This window comes from Nanorana parkeri, unplaced genomic scaffold (assembly GCF_000935625.1).
Source record: "Nanorana parkeri isolate BGI_ZX_2015 unplaced genomic scaffold, ASM93562v1 scaffold15, whole genome shotgun sequence".
NCBI lineage: Eukaryota > Metazoa > Chordata > Amphibia > Anura > Dicroglossidae > Nanorana > Nanorana parkeri.
Window position 1 is genome coordinate 1,566,991 of NW_017306283.1, and position 20,348 is coordinate 1,587,338.

Here is a 20,348-nt window from a genome sequence, read left to right on the forward strand (position 1 = left end):
AAAAACGAGAGGGGTCCCCTTCCGATCTATATCAGACCCTTTAGGTCTGGTAGGAATGTCAGGAGGGACCCAACCCCCGCCGCTCCCTTCGAGTGAAAAAGTAAAAAAAAAGTGCAACGGGTTCTCCAGAAGTCATACGGGGTCCTTTAGGCCTGGTAGGAATTCATAGGGGGAACCCCACCACCAAAAAATGAAATAAAAAGTATGGGGTCACCCCTACAATTCCCAACCAGACCACCCCTCTATGAGCTTTTTGTACATCCCACTCCAATCCCATGGGATTAATATGGATCTGACACCCCTGCCCGCTTCCTGTTTGCAGCTATAGCAGCTTCAGCTCTTCTGGGATGCCTCTCCACAAGATTTTGTAGTGTGTCTATGTCCATTCAGCCAAAAGAGCAATTCAGAGTTTTGGTACTGATTTTGGAGGAGAAGACCTGGCTCACAATTGGTGTTCCAGTTCATCCCAAAGGTGTCCAATAAGGTTGAGGTCAGGGCTCTTTGAATGCCACTCCAGTTCCTCCACACCAAACTCATAAAACCATGTCTTTATGGAGCTGGCTTTGTACACGTGATGGGACACAGTCATGCTGCCTGCTTAGAGAAGATCTTTTAGCACCCAAGGCAAAAAAAAGTGTGCCACTCCCCATGAGTTGGGAACTACTTCAGCAGTGTAGGTTGCAGATCCTTCTCTTTTTGCCCCCTCTCGAGCTCACAATTGGTGTTCCAGCTCATCCCAAAGGTCTTCAGTAGTGTTGAGGTCAGGGGACATGTGAAGGCCACTCCAGTTCCTCCACACCAAACTAATTAAACCATTAAACTGTCTTTATGGAGCCGGTTTGTACACAGGGCACAGTCATATTGGGTGCTGGGAGGTCTTTTAGCAGACAAGGCAAAAAGGTGTGCCACTGCCCATGAGCTTTGAACTAGTTCAGCAGTGTAGGTGTCTCCGTTCATCCCAAAGGTTTGGAGTAGGTTTGAAGTCAGGGGTCTTTGAAGGTCTCTCCAGTTCCTCAACACGAAACATTAAACTATGTGTTTATGGAGATGGCTTTGTACAGGGGACACAGTCATGCTGGATACTGGGAGAAGTATTTTTAGCAGCCAAGGCAAAAAGGCCAAAGTGTGCTACTCACCATGAGCTGTGAACTACTTCAGCAATGTAGGTGTTCCAGTTCATCCCAAAGGTTTGAAGTAGGGTTGAGGTCAGGGGTCTTTGAAGGCTACTCCAGTTGTTCCACACCAAACTCATTAAACCAGCAGTCACCAACCAGAGGTCCCTGGACCACTGGTGGTCCATGAGAAAATGTTGGTGGTCCCTGGGCCCCTCTGTTACTGTGCAGACTGGGCCGTCATTGAAGTGGCACGGATGCTCCGGGGCTGCCTCTATATATATATATACACACACACACACATATGAGAATATACAGGTGAAACTCGAATAATTAGAATATCATGCAAAGTTCATTTATTTCACTAATGCAACTTAAAAGGTGAAACTAATATATGAGATAGACTCATTACATGCAAAGCAAGATAATTCAAGCCGTGATTTGTCATAATTGTGATGATTATGGCTTACAGCTCATGAAAACCCCAAGAACCCCAAATCCACAACCTCAAAAAAGTAGATTATTACATGCAATCAATAAAACAAGGATTGTACATAGAACAATATCGGACCTCTGAAAAGTACAAGCATGCATATGTACTCAGTACTTGGTTTGGGCCCCTTTTGCAGCACTTACTGCAATTACTTTTGCACGATATTCTAATTATTCGAGTTTCACCTGTATTTATATATGAGGAAACAAAAAATATGAGAATATATATATATTTACAAAAAATTCATATTAGTGGTCCGCGGGATTTAAAATTATGAATTTAGTGGTCCATGAGGTCTGAAAGGTTGGAGACCGCTGCATTAAACCATGTCTTTAATGAGCTGGCTTTGTACACAGGGCCCAGTCCTGCTGGGTGCTGGGAGAAGGACTTTTAGCAGCCAAGGCAAAAAGCCCAAAGTGTGCCACTGCCGATGAGCTGTGAACTACTTTAGCAGTGTAGGTGTTCCAGTTAATCCCAAAGGTTTGAAGTAGGGTTGAGGTCAGGGGTATTTGAAGGTCACTCCAATTCCTCCACACCAAACATTAAACCATGTCTTAATGGAGCTAGCTTTGTGCACAGGGGTGCAAAGGGCTGGGACAGAATAGGGTCTTCACCAAACTGTTACCACAAGGTTGGAGGTGCACAATTGTCTACAATGTCTTTATGTGCTGTAGTATTAACAGTACCCTTCACTGGAGACATCAGAAATTACAATCCTATGGTGAGATGATGAGCTGCATTGTGCGGTTTACCAGAATCTTGTTTTTCCTATACGTCTCAGCCAAGTGGAATCTGATACAAGACAACAATATAATGTTACTGTTTAACAACTGAACTTCAAATTGTCGTACATGTTCTTAATATTATCCTAAAAGTGGGACATGATACAGAGCGCTGATCCCACGGGATGTCAATTTTGATGTTGCCGTTTTCATTTCAGCAACGCTTCCTCGAAGGTGAGATGACTCATTCTGAATCATCGTGGAAATGGCAACCAGAGAACACCTGGGAATTTGTTATATTTTAATACACTTTACATTCAATTTTATACATCCGCCGTTACATTACATCCAATTTATTGTAAAACTGTGCACTTGCGGAGGAGTTGAAAATTAGGTGTATATATGAGAAATGAAACATTTTTTTTTTTTATAATACCTTCCATGCAAAAAAATAAAATGTACCCAGATTTATCAGACTTAAAGGGGAACTGCGGGCAAGCAGCTGAATGCTAAACTAAAATAGATAAATGTGCCCAAAGACTTGTGATATAGTGCAACTGCCTTTGTGATCCAGATAACTCTGATAGGGAACACAACCAGGTCCAGACTTCTAACCTCAGCCAAATGATTGGACAATGGGGGAGCAGAGGCAGACTGATGAGTCATCACTCTTCTCTTGTCCGTTCACTAGACTGTGCACTGCAGCTCTTATTGCCCCCTGCTTCCCAGTGTGCAGTGTATTAAAATGCTATGGTTGCTGCTGAAATGTGACACTCCTCAGTATATGAGAGGCCTGTTCCCCCACTGCGAGCTTTGGTTTCTTCTGCTGGCCATTATGCCACTACAGAACATAGTAGTGACCTAGGTACTGGCAGAATGATCCACAGCACACAGCGGGGACGAGGCACCTGACATGCCAGTATGTGTTCCAGTGGCAGCTTTTCAATGCTAATTCTTGATTTGTCTTCACTCTGCCTGAATCCTGGGTGCTGTCTACACATGTTCCCCACCCATCAGTGCATGACTGGGACATTTCCTGTATGGACTACAGTTTATGGAATCTCAATCACCCCCTACTCTTCCTCCCCACTCCCACCTTCAGCAGACAGTTCAGGCTGTAATACGGACATTCTGGTGTAGAATCTATCTATATCTATATCGTTATCTCTCTCTCTCTCTCTCTCTACTATCTATCCTCTCTCTCTCTCTCTCTCTCTCATCTATCTATCATCTCATCTCTCTCTCTCTCTCTCTTTCTCTACTATCTATCCTCTCTCTCATCCATCTATCTATCTATCTATCTATCTATCTATCTATCTATCTATCTATCTATCTATCTATCTATCATCTCTATTCATCCATCCATTACTCTTTAAAAAAACCATAAGACCATACACATCATATCCTAAAAGTCATAAGTGTTTATTGGCATTATTTCTAAAAAAAGAAAAAAATCTAGCCAATCACCCACACTGAATAGAAATAGGTTGTTTTGTACGTCAACATACAATATACACCCACTGAACACATCACTAGTATTGTAGATCATATTTAAACAATACCAAGATATTTCCAGAATAGTGATGACGCCTTTCGTGGACAGTGTTTAGTTCTTCAAGGCCAAAGTACTCATCAATTTCCATATGATTGTACTTATGGTCTTTACATACCTTTATATAAAAAAAAAGAATTCTCTGTTCCTGAATGATAGAAGAATTACCTTCCTCCATAGCCAGTGCACATACTCAAAGCCACACATATGACAACTGGACAGATCACCGATGCATTGCCCCTGAATATCGCTGACCCAATGGGTTTTGAGTATGAGCACAGGCAATATGGGGAGGTGATTCTTCCATCATTAAGAAACAGAGTATTCTTTTGTTTTATTTATAGCACCGTTTATATCAGTAAAGACAACTGGCTACAGTCACATCGGAGCTACTCGGGTCCTGAAGAAGGGGACTCTATCTATAAAATGTGTTGCCACTGTCTTCGAAACACATCAACACTGTTCTGCGCATATCTAGGAATTGTTTAAATATGATCTAAAATGCTACCCGATGTGGTCAGTGAGTGTATTTTGTATGTATATTGTACGTTGTATGTATTGTATGTAAATTACGTTACATTGTTCAGACATTGAGTTGTTCAGACAGCAATCTGTTTGGGTGTGGTGACACAAGGAAGTGCATATTCACAGAGCTGAGGGAAATGGTGTCAACGCATTGAGGAAGTCCTTCCTATGGGCATCTTCAATATGTAAGTTTACAAATTTCTAGATGGATATGGGTATTAGGACTGAGATAGAACTTATGGAAAGTCAATATAGAAATACAGATTTTTAGTTTTTGATCTTAGATACCCTTTAATACCCACCCACTGGGGTGGCGAATACATAATTTCCGCCGGCTGGGAGGTGTTGAGTGGGAGTTTGTTTTTTGGGGGTTTTTTTTTTTGGTTTCCATTAACACTTATGACTTTTAAGATATGATGTGCATGGTCTGAAATGCTGAAAATTAAAGATGAATTAATTTGTTTTATTTTATTTTATATTATTTATTCATTTATTATGTATTTATTTATTTTTAATTCAATTCATGTCAATACATTTTGTAGAAGGGATGTCAGCACCTTATACAACATGTAGCGTTTTATTCAACAATGTAGTATAAGTTGCTAGATATTACATTATATAACTTAATATGTAGCAACTTATACAAGATCCTCTCTTTGTTAAATCTACTTCTATCCCCTATCCAAAAAAGAGTTTTCGGCTCGACATGCGCTTTAATCATGACATAGTCAGGCAGATGGGGGCCGGTGATACAGTCTAATTGTGCGGTTAGCCTTTAAACATATAATACTCCTTCACTAGACTAGAATGATGAAAGTCCTCGGCTGACATGTGCTCTCAATACAGGTTCAGACATCCTGTTCATTATATCAATATACTGAAAGAGTTCAACGAAAACTCAGAAATTGAAAGATTCAGTAACCTTCAGAAAACAAAAATCTCTAAAAAATAAATTTGATTGATATAAAGACGATGAATCCTCAGACATCGAGTGATTTACAGGTTAGAGAAGGCTGTGACGCTACATCCAGGAGGTGAACAGAGGACAACGCCATTCAGAAATTCTTTGGCATTGTGGTTCAATACGCTGGAAAAGAAGAAAAGGGCCATGAATACGGACTGAGCGGGGACCATTGAAGCCAAAGTCCTCCCGCTGGTCACATACGCATACAACCTGAAGAACTTTGTAGAGCTGATCAGAAAGAGAACTTTGATGTTCCCGGGAAAACTTCTTTAAGGCTGGCAACAGATATTAGACAGAGAGCTCCAGACCTGGGAAAGTTTCTCTCTACATTATTACATAAGAAAAGGTGTGCAAAGACTTACAGTTTGTTTTCTTTAAAAAGCAGCCAAACATGAGTACAAAAGCCTGCCTCCTGCCAGCATGTAGTAAATAAGGACACTTGCTCTCTGTGTGAAAGCAGTGGTCTCTCTGCAGAGATCCCCCCCCCCATCCCCCCTTGGGAGGGAGACATATAACTCTGCAATCAGGAAAGCTCACATTCCTTGTTGATTGGAGCGCTGTAGCTCTGAGAAGTACTTCATCCACACAGACAGCAAGGTTCCTACATATACATCAGGCAGGGGACAGGCTTCGGCTGTTTTCTAAAGGAAACAATCTATAAGGCTTTGCATAGCTATTGTTTTAGAATGGAACTATGACATCATATTTCAAATATGTGCTGCAGCACTCAATTTCAAGCACATCTGCAATTACAATTTTCTCTTTGTCCCCTTGCAAAGTCCCACAAATACCTGTTGGTCCTGCCAGTGAAGTTCACCTAATGTTTCTACCTGTCATGGGGTGACAACATTGATGCACTGCTCCTGAATTCAGAACATAGTTGCCACCCTCATTTAGGCCGTGTCTGCCTGTACTACATTTGAATGAGAACATTTTTGCAGTCTCAGGTTTAGTTTACTCATTTGTAATGAGATTGTAGTACATCACAGGGAGCGAGCTGGGAGCAGTGACTACTTTACAACACACACAGGGACCATGGGGAACAAAAGTAGCCACCCTCCAGAAGGAAGGACAGTGTCAGCACTAATTCAGAGATGATTTGAGGATCTACAGCCGAGTGATACACAAATAAGATACATTTTTATTAATAGTAAAAGGAATTTTTAAGGTTTAACTCCTGAGTTTAGTGTCACTTTAGGTTTTGTGTAAATGTACCACACCCAAGCTGGTCAACAATAACCTGACCTTTTGGCATTAACTGATGTAGGATGGCATTTGTGGTACTGTGCTGCCATCTAGAGTTGGAAAAAGAAAGATACCCCTGTCCTAGAATCCTGATGTAGTAGGTGAGATGTAAGCGTGATGCCCACAGGTGTTGGCTATCAATTTTTCTAAATGAAAGCCAGCAGCATAGATTCAATAAGGGACTTCATGGAGGAACTTTGACCAGGGGACTTCATTTGGAGGAAGAACCAGTGGAAGACACTTGACCGGGGAACCAGAAGGGCAACACTAAAGCCATGACAAGAAGCCATTTTCCTGATAACACTTGATAGCCCAGAAGTCCTGTTCAATGTGGAATTAGTCAACTAGCAACAACTGAAGCTGAGTGACTTCTACAATAGTGTACTCCTATTGCATAGAAACAATTGCATGTGCCAGAAATAGTATAGATTAGCGTTTGCATGGCTGTGTATGTCTACAACACTCTTTATGAATTTCAGGGATATAATCCTAAAAGTTTCCAAAACAAGAAGCTGAAATAATGGAATTCCTCCATCACACAAAGGATTCACTTCCCTTCCTGCAACCCCATGACATTAATGTACTCAATAATGATGTGGGGGTCTGAAGACACAGAACGCACATCGGGGGACACAAGCATCTGACATTTCCAGAAGTGATGAACGCCAAGTAGCCTGACAAAGGCAGAAGGCAAGCGAGCTGTCAAGAACTCAGCAGATACCTGGGACACATATTGGCAGACTCAGGTTAGTAAAACAACTGCTTTTGGACATTTAAAAAAATTGGGCAATGGTGGGAGCAGGGAGGATACGAGGTTGAGTGGGGCTTTAGATTTCGCCTAGGGATGGTCTGCTGGAAAATGTAGAAAATGGGACATTCAAACTTTTTTTTCATCCAGATGCAGAAACGAGGCCCATGCCACTGATAAAAATGAACCTGTTGGGTTGTAATTTTAACACAAAAATTGTATCATTTTCATCAAATAATATATGTATCCCTAACTTACAAACTATGGTCTATAAACTGAAAAAAATGAGTTGGCTTTACTTAAAACTAGAAGTTGAAAACATGTAAAGTCTAATGAGTCTAACAAAAATAATGTTCGTTGACATTACTTAAAAAGCTGATGAAAATAGTTGCCTCAATTTTTTTGAGTAAACCCAACAGAATATTTTTTACAGTGTGTGTGTCCTGACGTTGGGAAAGTTTTGGACTGCTTGTCACCATGCAGATTTGGTTTTAATTACTCACCTTGCGTGTCAGCGTGTGCGTAAGAGTTTGTGTGAAATATGCAGCGAGAGTCACAGTTAAACAAGTATTAACAATTCTAACACAATCACACGTTTGCCTGTGCTACACGCCTATCATTATGTATGTGCTTCGCAGTTTGTCGATCAGCAGTCATTATTCTCTGTCTCTGAATCCATCACATACATCTTCATAAATATCACAATATCCAGGAATTCTTTCCACGTCAGTTATCCAATCCAGTGTTCAACTGCTCATAATAAAAATATAAATGTACTACATCACATGACATGCTGATTTTAATCCCATGACTTACTGAAGCTGAGCCCTCTCCAATAGAATGAGCCAAATTATGAGTTTTCATGTCAATGTTGGTGAAAATGGAGATGCAAATGGAAAAGACGAATATTATATGGATTTTAGATTTAAAGGAGAACTATGAGGTGAGTGATTTCCACTCATCCTCATAGTTAGAGCCGACCTGTGACACAGAAGCTGCCACAGGTCGGATCTATTGATCGGGAAGTGAGCAGAAACATGCACTGATCAGCTCACTTCTTGATCGTCTCCCTGCAGTGAGCTGTGACTGTCATTCACCACTCCCTGCAGTGATTCTCCCCCTCCCCTCTCCGATCCTCCAGCACTGACTGGAGGAACGGAGGGGGGTGGGGGACGGGCACAGCTGGCTCTGCCTCTAGATAGGCAGAGCCAGCTGTCACTCAAACAGCTTGGTGGATCTCAACAGTATTGCCGGGATCTGTCCCGGCTGCGGCGCTCTCAGCATATCGCGGGCAATAGCCCGCGATATACTGAGCTTTTGGTTACGGGAGCAGGTTGGTATATGTCCACCCGTGACCCTAAAGAGAACTATGGGGAAAAATGCTTACCCCATAGTTATCTTTTAAGGGTACATAGGGCTTTGACAGTTGCACAAGCTTCGTTCAGCTATCATGGATCTGTTCTTGTACCAGATAAAAGAAACTATCATTAGTTTTTATTATTTTACATTTTTTTCACAGAAAGAAAAAGCAGTCAGTGAAAAATAAAATGTCCTATGGAGTAAGTTTACAAACTTCTAGACTGATATTATTATTAGGAACGGGATAGAACTTGTTTGTTTTTGACCATAGATACTAAGAAATAAACTTAACACAAAGAAAATGAAGGCCCCATTTAGACTTACACTTGCAAATCCTCACAGGTAATGCAGGGAAACGGACCTTCATAAGATGTGAGCATGTCAGTGATCCTTACACCATCGGAGACCGGGGGAGAAGAGGCTGAAGGGACCAGTCTAGCAGCCTGAATGGAGATGTCAGAGCTGAGGAACAGATAAGTAACAGCAGTGGCGACTCTAGGAACAATATATAGGGGGGGCACATAAGATACCACAGTCAAAACTGGGGGGGCACTAATAATTTTCACCACTAAATCATACCTGTCACTGTCATTAAAATGGGTCTGTCATCCACACCGCACATTACTATGTTTTGTTGCTGTAGAGCTTTGTGAACCCTCGTCACCTCAAGACGGCCAATCAGGAATCCCAGCGCCGCGTCATTACACAGCGCCCGGCTTCCTGATTGGCCAGAAAGCCGGCTCCATGTTTTTTCGTCACCTAGTGACGAGAAGCATGGGGGCGGCTTCCCTGCTAATCGGGAAGCCGGGTGGTGAGTCTTTACAAGCTGCCCGGGTTCCTGGCTAATCAGGAAGCCAGGTGGCGAGTCATTACACGCAGCCTGGCTTCCTGAATGGGACTTCCGGTACTTGGTATTCGGTATCGGCGAGTACTGAAAAAGAAATATTGGTACTCGTACTCGATATCGAAATACCGGTATCTGTGAATCCCTAATTACTATTTTTAAAAATTATTTTAATACAACCACTGAAAATACCTGGAGGCCCTAATTGGGCAGTTTATTACCAAATATAGCTTTCTCCGTTTGGCTTGTGTTGCTCTATAAAATGGAAAGAACTCCATTTCTTAGCACATAATAAAAAAGGCAAACCTTCATACTGACGATATTTAAAGTAACAATATTTACAGCTGCGAGCGTATTCATTATTTATACGCCGAGAAGAATCTCCTGAGGCACTTTTCACCCAGGTTTTAGTAAACATTCGCTTTTTCAGCCTCGCAGTTCACGGAAGAAAAGGACCTCAAATTGCTAGGCGGTAATTTGTCTCCTTTTTAACGCTCATTTGGCTGCTCTTATGAGAAATTGTACATGAATGGGATATTACAAGTAGAAGTACCGCAGCCCATCAGATGTGATGAGAGTTCGGTGACGAGAAGCAACCGTCTCTCCAACCTAATGAATAGCTTCTTCTGGCAGATGTCATTTAAGTAAACAGCCAGGGAGGAGAAGGGATGATGCTCCATTGTACCTCGCCTGCGATCATTTTCATCACGCTCTATCATTACGCAGCTTGTCCCAAACTACCGCTAAAAGGAAACCAAAATAGCAAACAGTTGCTAAAGATGTGTGCAAATATAACATTTCGTTCCTTTTGAGGCAAATTATCCAGTAAGATTGTATATGTCAGGGCTTAAAAGCTGATTTGTGTAGACGTCTATCTCTTGCACACTGGTTGCTTCCATTGGGATATCATTACCTTTAATGGGACCAAATTTTTCTCTTTCATCCACCACTAAACCTCCTCAAAGTCAACTTGTTACATTGCCTATTCAAGGCAAAGTAACAAGTTCTCTTGAGAAGACACCTGCCATTATGGAAGAAAAAGCTCTTAGCTTCAAGTCTGAAGCTTACAGCTTTTTGTTCATAAATCAGACCTTCTGACAGGTTTCAGATAGGGAAAGCTTTCCTGCTATGTAACCTGTCATGGACAGAGCACCACCTGTCAATTACATCCAATTTTTGATAGCCCAGGTTAGGCTACACAGCAGCAGGGAGGCTTCCCCGCTATGCTGAGTATAACCAAACCTGAGGAAGGGCTCTTGGAAGCCTCTGACCTCTGTCAGAGCGCTTGAGCTCTACTTTTTTTGTCAGTGCAGGGCAGCGCACATCAATGCAACACACTGATGTGAACTGCTCCCATTCACACCCATTCAATTTCAGATGTATGTACATTGGCACCAATTGGAAAGCAGATGCCAACACATCTGGTGTGAATGGGGTCTTATCCCTTTAAAAATACTGCAGGTACATAAAAATACCCAATGATCCTGCCAGAAATCGACTGACTACCTAACTTTGTGTTGGGGTGGATAACATATTGTATTTGCTGAACTAAAATCCCAAACAGTACTGTCAGCCCTGCCTGTACAGATCTCCCCCTATCCCACCACCCTTCTCTCTCCCTCTCCACACACATTAATTGATTTTTTTTCCCCCAGCAAAACGATTCTGCTGCCTGGATTTCTAAAAGCCTTTCCATACACACTGCGTGTGGGGAATGGGCACTCGAGAGATGTAGTTCTGGGGGACATACCTATGCCAAAAGAAACTAACCTAGGAAACTCTGCTGTTCGCCCTTTTCAGAAGCTGCCCCTGTAAGATCGGTCTGGAAAAGAAGTCACTCGAATAAAAGCTGTTTCTTATTACAAGGGAAGGGTAATAAATAAATATAAACAAATTCTAGGACATATTCTAGAGAGGAAGGAGTTTTGGAGGTAAATTGAGGCCGTGCCTGGAGATTACCTTTAATACACATACATTGGTCACTAAGGAGTTAATGCACATACTCTGGTCTTGTTCAGTTTAGCTAATTCACCCCAGAAGACAGAATCCACCAGCAGGAAACAGGAAGTTACATACTCCGCCTAAACAGAGCCAGATGCCAGACAGAGGTACTGTGCACCCCCTTGCCTGGTTACGTGCACCGCCAACACACTCAAGCCTCAGGCAGTGAAAATTGTAGGGATGCCCCTGTGTGTATCCTAGATGGTTAGTGTCCAGATAATTGTTGCAATACATTGCAAGAGTCACAGCAGTGTGGCCTTGTTCAATAACGCAGTACTTAGTCGTTGAGCATTCTCTAGAGTCCTATGAGACGTATATACAATTTGCTACAAAGGTGTCAGAAATCTGAGTAAAAGAAGCCAAAAGCAGTGACTTTTATCTGCTGGTTACTTGGCAACTATAACGTAAGTTAAAAAAAGTAAAATTTTCATCATTGTCTCAATCTTATCTATAAGGCCCCATTCATACCTAAGATTGAGCATAGCCAGGTGATTTAAAGGATTATTTTGCACACTTTTTTGTGCAATTTTACTTGGCGTACAGAAGCATACACAAGTGTTTTTCAGGGGTTCCCCATAAGACCATGGGTCATAGAATGCGTGAAAAAAAAGCTCATATACTTTTTCAAGTTACAGGCATCAGGCTGAATGCGGCAGATTGCTCAAGTGTGAACAGGGGCTCTTGAAAACAATGGGAAATCTCTTGTTGAGAGTTATCACACTTAGGGAAAGAAGATAAAAGATGTCAAGCTGTGAATAGGACCAAACACAGTGAGCTTGACCCAAAAGTCACCGGCTCACATTAATTATTTAGTGAAAGTCACTCCTTTGGGTTGATATTTGTGGTTAAAACAGCCATTGCTCTTCTGGGAAGATGTTCCCCAAGATTTTGGAGGGTGCCCATGGGGATTTGTTCCCATTCAGTCAAAACATTTTTTGAGAGGTCAGCTGCTGATGTTGGATGAGAAGACCTGGCTTGCAATCACTTTTTCAATTCATCCCAAAGGAGGTTAGTAGGGTTGAGGTCAGGGCTCAGTGCAGGCCACTTGATATCCTTCACACCAAACCCATCAAACCATTTCTTTATTGAGCTGGGTTTATACATTGGGTACAGTCATGTTGGCTGCCGGGTGAAGGTCTTTTAACACTCAAGGCAAAAAGGCAGAAGTGTGCCACTCCCCATTAGCTGTGAACTACTACAGCAGTGTAGGTTGTAGATCTCCTGTTGAAGCGCCCAAGGCAGCTACCTCTTCTGCCTACCACTTGGGCAAGCCATGGTCATGGTGGAACAGAAAGTGGCCTTCCCCTAACAGTTACTACAAGGTTGGAAGCCCACAAATGTCTAAAATGTCTTTGTTTGCTGTAGCATTTCCAGTACCCTTCACTGAAAACACCTGAACTTTGAGCGTGGTCAACATACTGTTGGCCATATTGTGAAGATATGATTGTCAGGTGGCTCAATACTCTTGACCATAAAGTAGGTGTGATGGTCAGGTGTCTATAAACATGTGGCCATGTAGTGTAACCGTTTACAGGCAAGGAGACACCACATGCACATGCTTTCCCCACAGAGGGTGGTTGCAGTTCTCAATTCTCCTACTTCACTATTCTTGCCTGGTTCTTCTATTTCAATATTTTATTGTTTGCATTTCCTCTAACGACATCACAAATAAAGCTGGAACGGTGCTTCACTTTATACAGCATTGAAATATAATTACTGAGCTGTATGTTCACTGGACCGGAAACTGGCAACGGCGGTTCACACAATTTACCAATATGGAGACGTGAGGAAAAAAAAAAATGTGAACAAAGCCTCGGAGATAACATGCGAGAGTTTAGCTGCTATTTATAAGCACTGAGAACGCTTTGATAAAAATACATGTAAATGAAGGCATTATTTGTTGGGGATGAATTAACACCATTTATTCACACATAAGTGTCTCGGCAAATAGTTACCTTTGTCATTCTGCAAGCCTCTCTGTTCAGAGGCTTTGGGATATAAAACATGCAGAGCAATCGTTATTGATATATTATTGCTAATCAGATTATGAGCAGAAATTCTTCTTCTTGTCATTGACATTCTCTTGGTCTCTTTTTGCACATTTCATATGTATGTGACATGACCCAAAACTTCATGCAGCTACTATAAAGGTGAATATTGAACCCTGTCAAGGCTATATACTCCTCCCCTTCCACCTCAACTTCATGACAAGCCACTGGGAAAGGGGCTTTCATAGGGGTGTGGGAGCTGGGGCCATTAGTGCTAAGCAAACCACGTCATGGGGTTTGCAGCAAAACTGACTGATCCGCAGTAATTACTGTACCTGTTTACAAGCTTGCTCTGCCAGGCAAAACAATCTTCTCATGAACTAGAAGGTCAAGGCACCAGGAAAAAAAAAGGGAGGATCAATACACAGATCAGCAGCCAGCAGAACAAAGTATACACTTCATTAGCAGTACATGACTTGATTGGTGCTGTAATGCCCAAAAACATTTTTTTACTAGCTTTAAAAATATGAAGGCACAGACTCAATGGACCACTTTTTTACACATATCTGCTTCTAGTTGTGTTCCTGCATTGTCACATGGCCCCCCAGATTGAGACTACAAGTGGCCACGCTGACCCAGGGCCGGCCTTAGGCCTTTAGGCGCCCTGTGCGAGAAAGCTTTACAGCGCCCCTCAGTGGCCACACCCTTTAGTGGCCACGCCCCCGTAACCACACCCATTTCCCCCAATATATGCACCATTTAAAGACTCCTATTTTGTTAAGCCGCAAAGAAACATATTAAAAAGTGTGATAAAAATAAAACTTTTATTCAAAGGTATTAAACTTGTAGGCACAATAGAAGTATTACTGACCCACCTTCTACAAGCATGGTTCATCATTGTCACTTTCGGGAAGCCAGTCCACAGCATGCAATTCATCCAATGCTGGAGCGACTGCCTGAAGACAGGAAGTGGCTGAAACAGGCTAGAGGAGAATAGCAGACCTGAGATAGAAAAAAAGGTTGAGAAAAACTGAAATTGAAAGGACATGGCAATGATATGCAGTTCTTTGGCAAATGAAATGTCTTCCAGTTAGGGTTTACGTCTACTTTAAATATAGTTTTTTTAAAAATGCCTGGACTGACTCAGAATCTGAATTATTGGCTATGCTATTTATATGCTATGACCCAGCAAAAAAAAGGCTTTTAGAAACACTATTACTGGCTTATTGTAAGCTGGTTTCATAGCGAACACTGCTAAACAATACCAAATTTATTTCAAGGTTCTTGTCTAATCTACAAAGGCAGACTACAATGGGTATTCTGCCAGCAAAATAAAATACTGTCTTGACATTTGTTACGATGTTGTGTGTAGATGATAAAGCAATTGTGTTTGCTGTTAGGGCTCATTTTGGCTTGCCTTTATCCGTCTTTTATATTTTAAAGTTGACCTGAACTCTAAAAGTGAAGATCTGCTGTGCTAGAGAGAACATCTAGAAATGTTCATTGTGCCTAAGCAGTAAAGTGTGACTAAACCCAATACAAAAGAAAATCAAATATCATATTGCTTACCTCACATGTTCATCTTACATAACCATAAGTCGTTATCTACCTTTATAGGAGGTCATCTACTTTTATAAGTGGTCATCTGTCTTCATAAGTGGTCATCTACCTTCATAAGTGGCCATCTACCTTCATAAGTGGCCATCTAACTTCAGAGGTGGTCATCTACCTTCATAAGTGATCATCTACCTTCATAAGTGATCATCTACCTTCATAAGTGATCATCTACCTTCATAAAAGGTAATCTACCTTCATAAGTGTCACGCCTGTATGGAATGGGTTAACGTGGATCTCAGCTGCGGAGGCTCCTCAGGTATGGACCCCTGGTTTCACTCTCAAGTTTAACAGAGAGTTAGGGATCCTAGCATCACAGCCTCAAGTTTAAATAATAAGGTGAGGTTGGAGAGGGTTAAATCCTAAGCGAGTAAATCAATAATCTGAGTATGGTTAATGAGTAAGGAGTTTAGCAGAACGTAGATGGCAATACAGTTATTTGGTATGGGTCCAGTTCCCCGTAGTATTAAGGCTTGAAATTGTGAATCAAACAGTCCTGATGACAACAGGTGCAACTGCACTTAGAATACTTGCACTTTGGAGGGTTTGGCTGTGGAGGTACAGGGGGTCCTTGGTGGATTCAGACTCGCAGGAGGGAGCAATCTGGATGTTTGTGGAGGGTCCCAGGAGACAGCAGGCGTTCTGGCACAATCTTGGAACGCCATGCTGTCTCGTCTGGGCGTTTAAATAGGCCTTAGAGGACAAAGGAGGAGCCGTCGTACACAGCGGCGCACTTCCGCGTTCCACGGTGGAATGCACGAGGTCCCGAAACCCGGAAGTGAGGAGCGTGCACTCCACCCTGGAACGCAATCGGCTCAGCGACTGAGCGGCTGGCTGCCGCTTCCTCCCTCCTTGCCCGCAGCTGACGGCGGCGGCCGTTACAATAAGTGGTCATCTACCTTTATAATTGGTTATCTACCTTCATAAGTGGTCATCTACCTTCATAAGTGGCCATCTACCTTCATACGTGTTCATCTACCTTCATAAGAGGTTATCTACCTTCATAAGTGATCATCTACCTTCATAAATGGTCATCTACCTTCATAAATGGTCATCTACCTTCATAAGTGGCCATCACCTTTGAATTGTAAGGTCGGATATGCTGAAAAATTTAAATAAAAAATCACCACATCTTACTACTTTTATGAGGGTGGCTTTGCTGGTGCTACATACTGTAGTCCCACTGTGTGAGGCATGTAGCCAGTTTCCTAGGCATGTTCCGATAAGGAAAACATTCATATGCGTTGATGCATCCAGTGCCGGCACATTAAGACTCTTTGCAATGTGAAATCAGCCATGACATTCCGACGCATGGGTTACTTGAGTGACAGCAGAAGCAGTAAATAAAGTTGGGCATGCATACGCACTGAAGTAATTAGGAGAAATGAATCAAGGATTTGTGGTGTGAAGAGAGAAGTGTACATTACATTATATACTTGCACTGCTCGTACCTCAAAAGCAGACGCTCAGGAGAAGCAGTTCTGTGGATAGCACTGTGAGAACAGAATCATGATGCACTGCCTGCTAGTTTCAGGAGATTTGTAGTGAGATTTGGTGATGTCACTACTGTGCTGCTCACTGTTCTCCTTGCTGGAGAGGAAGCAGTGCCTGAGGACCTGCAGGGCAAGGCTCTCCCTGCTTCTGCTTTATCCATTCTGTAGATCTGTACCTCTTCCAACTTTCCCCTGCTGCTTATTTATCATTACCCCACCAGTCATCAGTGAGGCAGCTCTGAAATGCAGAAGCAAAGCCCCATCTCAACTAAGTTGTCTGCCTTCACAAGACATAGTGCAATACAAAGTATTGTAGGTAGGTAGCCAAGTAGAAGGCCTGCTTCCCATGTGGTAAGGGCTGGCAGTCACCCTCCAGATGACCGTGAGACTTAACTATATTCCCAGTGCCAATAGGCCTGTAAAGGAACTCAAGACTCACAGACCCAGTCTCTGTGGGTTAGGTCTTACCCCCAAGACAATGTTCAGCAGCATGCAGAGTTGCCTTTGCTTAGTTCCTCCAATTAACAACCACAGGGACTCTGAGCCCCAAGATACCTGAGCAGAGTCTGTGAGCGTACAGTCCAGCACCCACATGTGACTTTCCTACTGGGCGAAGACCAGGCTGACTCACATTGAACACACAGAATCCATCACTTGCCACAATTTAGTGCTGAGCACATCTTTTACACTTCCCAACCCCAATGCAAAGAAGAATGTCCAGTCAAGTTCAGATGAGCATAAATTCCAAAGGGGGTAGAAATTCAGTAAATCTACAGTCAGATCGGCATAACAAGGCTCAACACATAAAGTCATATTTTCCTCTTTAAAAGGTAACTCCAGTGCTCAAATAATTGCTTTTGTAGAGATATCTTCTATTCTGACTTTCCCATCTAGCTCTTTCTCTCATAGCAAGGACATCTTCTCCCAAGAGAGTACTCACATGGTATGGCACAGTCCCAATTACTAGTCCATTCTAATGGGAAACCCTTCACTGCTCACTCTGTGGGCCAAATTCTTCTGCCTAATCTCTACCCACCTGACTCTTTATAGGCTTAAGGCCCCCAATATGGCAAGTCTGATACCCAGTATCTAATATGTGGGATCTAGCATAAATGATTAAAAATTCAGTAATTAGGAAAAGATCAGCCACAGGGAGACCACAGGCAATATCAGTGATTGGCTGCTGCCACTGTCCAGGCAACAATTTTCCACTCAGCTCCTTCACCCAGGGGGGTCCCTAGCATAATTGCTGCCTGAGGCAGGGGGAAGGGTGAGTTGGGTGCTGGTGGTCACGTTCCGGGTGGGTGTAATGGGATCAGTTAATGGGGTGCTGGTGGTTCCCGCTAACAGCGCTTTGGCCTGCATCCTGGTGGCGCACCGCCCAACTCTGGCCGGCATCCTGCCCAGCTCACTAATTTCACTGGTTGCCAAGAACTGGACAGGACGCCTGCCAGAGCATTCCAGGTTGCTAAGAGCTTTGTACGGCCCTTACACATCTCCCCACACAACCTGGGATGCTCTGGCCAGAAAAGGGGTGTGATCCAGTGACCCAAAGTGATGCCTCCTGAGACACCAACCTCAAGCTGCGTTATTATAGGGGCGACCCTGCCTTCACCAAAAGTCAACTGAGTTATTGACTTTTGTGGAACCAGTAGGGCTGTTATACGCAGCTTGGCAAATGCAATTTGTGCACTTTAAAACGCGTGCAAACGCAGAGGGACAAAAAGCACAGAGCACATGTAGCAAATTTTGCAACATGCACTATTTTTACACATGTGCTGCATATCCCCATTGATTTTAATGGGGCCCTGAATGCGCAACAAAAACAGTAAAATGTGCATGTGCTAACACAACGCGCATTCCTGCTATCCCCAGATGTCGCATTTTTTTAGCACAGGACATACCAAAAAAACCTAAACTGTGATGGATTCTAATCTATTATTTCCTACACAAGACGAATGGCCCCAAAACATTGTACGTCTTTACTAATTTAAATTTTTAGGGGTGTTCATTTTTATCTTTTTTATAAAAAAGGTCAGTGATTACATGCATGTACGCTTTGATGAAATATAAAATACAAAAAAAAATGGGGTTTTTTTGCTTTTATACAATATTTTGTTGTGGTATTTTTTGTTTGTTTTTATTTTTTGTCAATAAGTTAAAAACAAAGTGCAAATAACAACTTAAAATTGTAAATAAAAAGTTCACAATTAAAAACAACATTTTGTTAAATGTTATTGTACCATTTATGGTCTCGGCCTTTTGGCTAAGATCAAGTGTAGGATCGACTTTAGCCCTCAGGGGTGTCTCTGCTCTCCAGCTAGGACGTTGAGAATCACTTGTTTCTATCCAAGCCATTTGGTCCTTGTGGGGTACCCTCTGCTCGGCCTTGCAGGATCGTCGCTTATTATGGCAACTAAAATGTTGGAAGAATTTAAATAAGTTGGAGAAGCGGATAATGTGCTAGGGAAATATTTGGATTGTCCTGTGGATTCCCCCGGCCATGTGCACCCTTCCAATAAATTGATTGGAGCATATATACCGAGATCCTGATAAATGGGCTGACCCCTGGGAAGGAGGCCCACCCAAAGCATTCAAGTCATTGACTCTAAGCCTACAAAAGGTGACATTTGATTGGCTGCTATGAGGTACAGCATTTTACATGTTATTGTTGCAGTTTCCACTCTTTTGAAAGGTTTTTCTGAACTCTCCAGGGACCGGATGCGTGAATCATCTATTTTTCTCTCCTACCCGACACCCAAAATCATCGTTTGGTTATGAAGAATGGATTTTCCTATTAAGTGCTGTGGAGGTCACAGTTAATTAAAACACATTTTGATAGTTATGTCCACTCTGTTTAAAGGTTAACAGGTGAGAGGTCAAGAATATGGGGCATCAGTACTATTCTGCTTTCTGTAGTGATATATTTATATATATAATATTTATATTATTATTATATTGTTTTTTTATATATATTTTTATGATTCCTTTTTTATTGTTTATAAAAGACTAACTGAGTAGTGAAGGGCCTGATCCCCTGAATGTTTTTTATTGTTTGTGTCCCTGGTAGGGCAATTAATCCTTCCTGTTTGTACTGGTGACATTGTCTTCCAATGGGGATGACTGTCCCGGTGACATAGACATTTCCTCTCACTTTCTGTTGTGCCTCTGGGATAGAAAGTAAAGGGAAACCTGAATGGGACAAAGATAGCAGGAAAAATAAATTGATGTTTAAGGTTTCAACCCTTCCATACGCTTTCCAAAACTTTAAAAAAAAGTTTTAGCTTTGGACAATACTTCAATATAATACACTTTGTTGAATAAAAATTAAGTTACAGTGAACTACACATCAAGGACAATCAGTAGATTTGGTCCCCTACTCCTGTCAGCTAGCTGCCAGTGTTAAACTGAAAAATAAAACTGTGCAGTACAGTACAGCCTGTTTGGTTTAGGAATGTATTTTTCTTTCAGCTCTGTGGTGCAAAGGATTAAAGAAAGCTAAGCTAGTACAGAAGTAAAGTTGAGTACTTATACTAGTTTCCAGTACTTATACTGGTTTCCAAACACTGCATTGATGATGGCAAAAAGCCATAAACAGCTGTATGCAGTTTGGAATAGAAAGTTGTAAAAAGGAGACTGATAGGTTAGCGCACTCCTGGGGGGGGGGTTTGGTGTGTCGTGGCCGTAA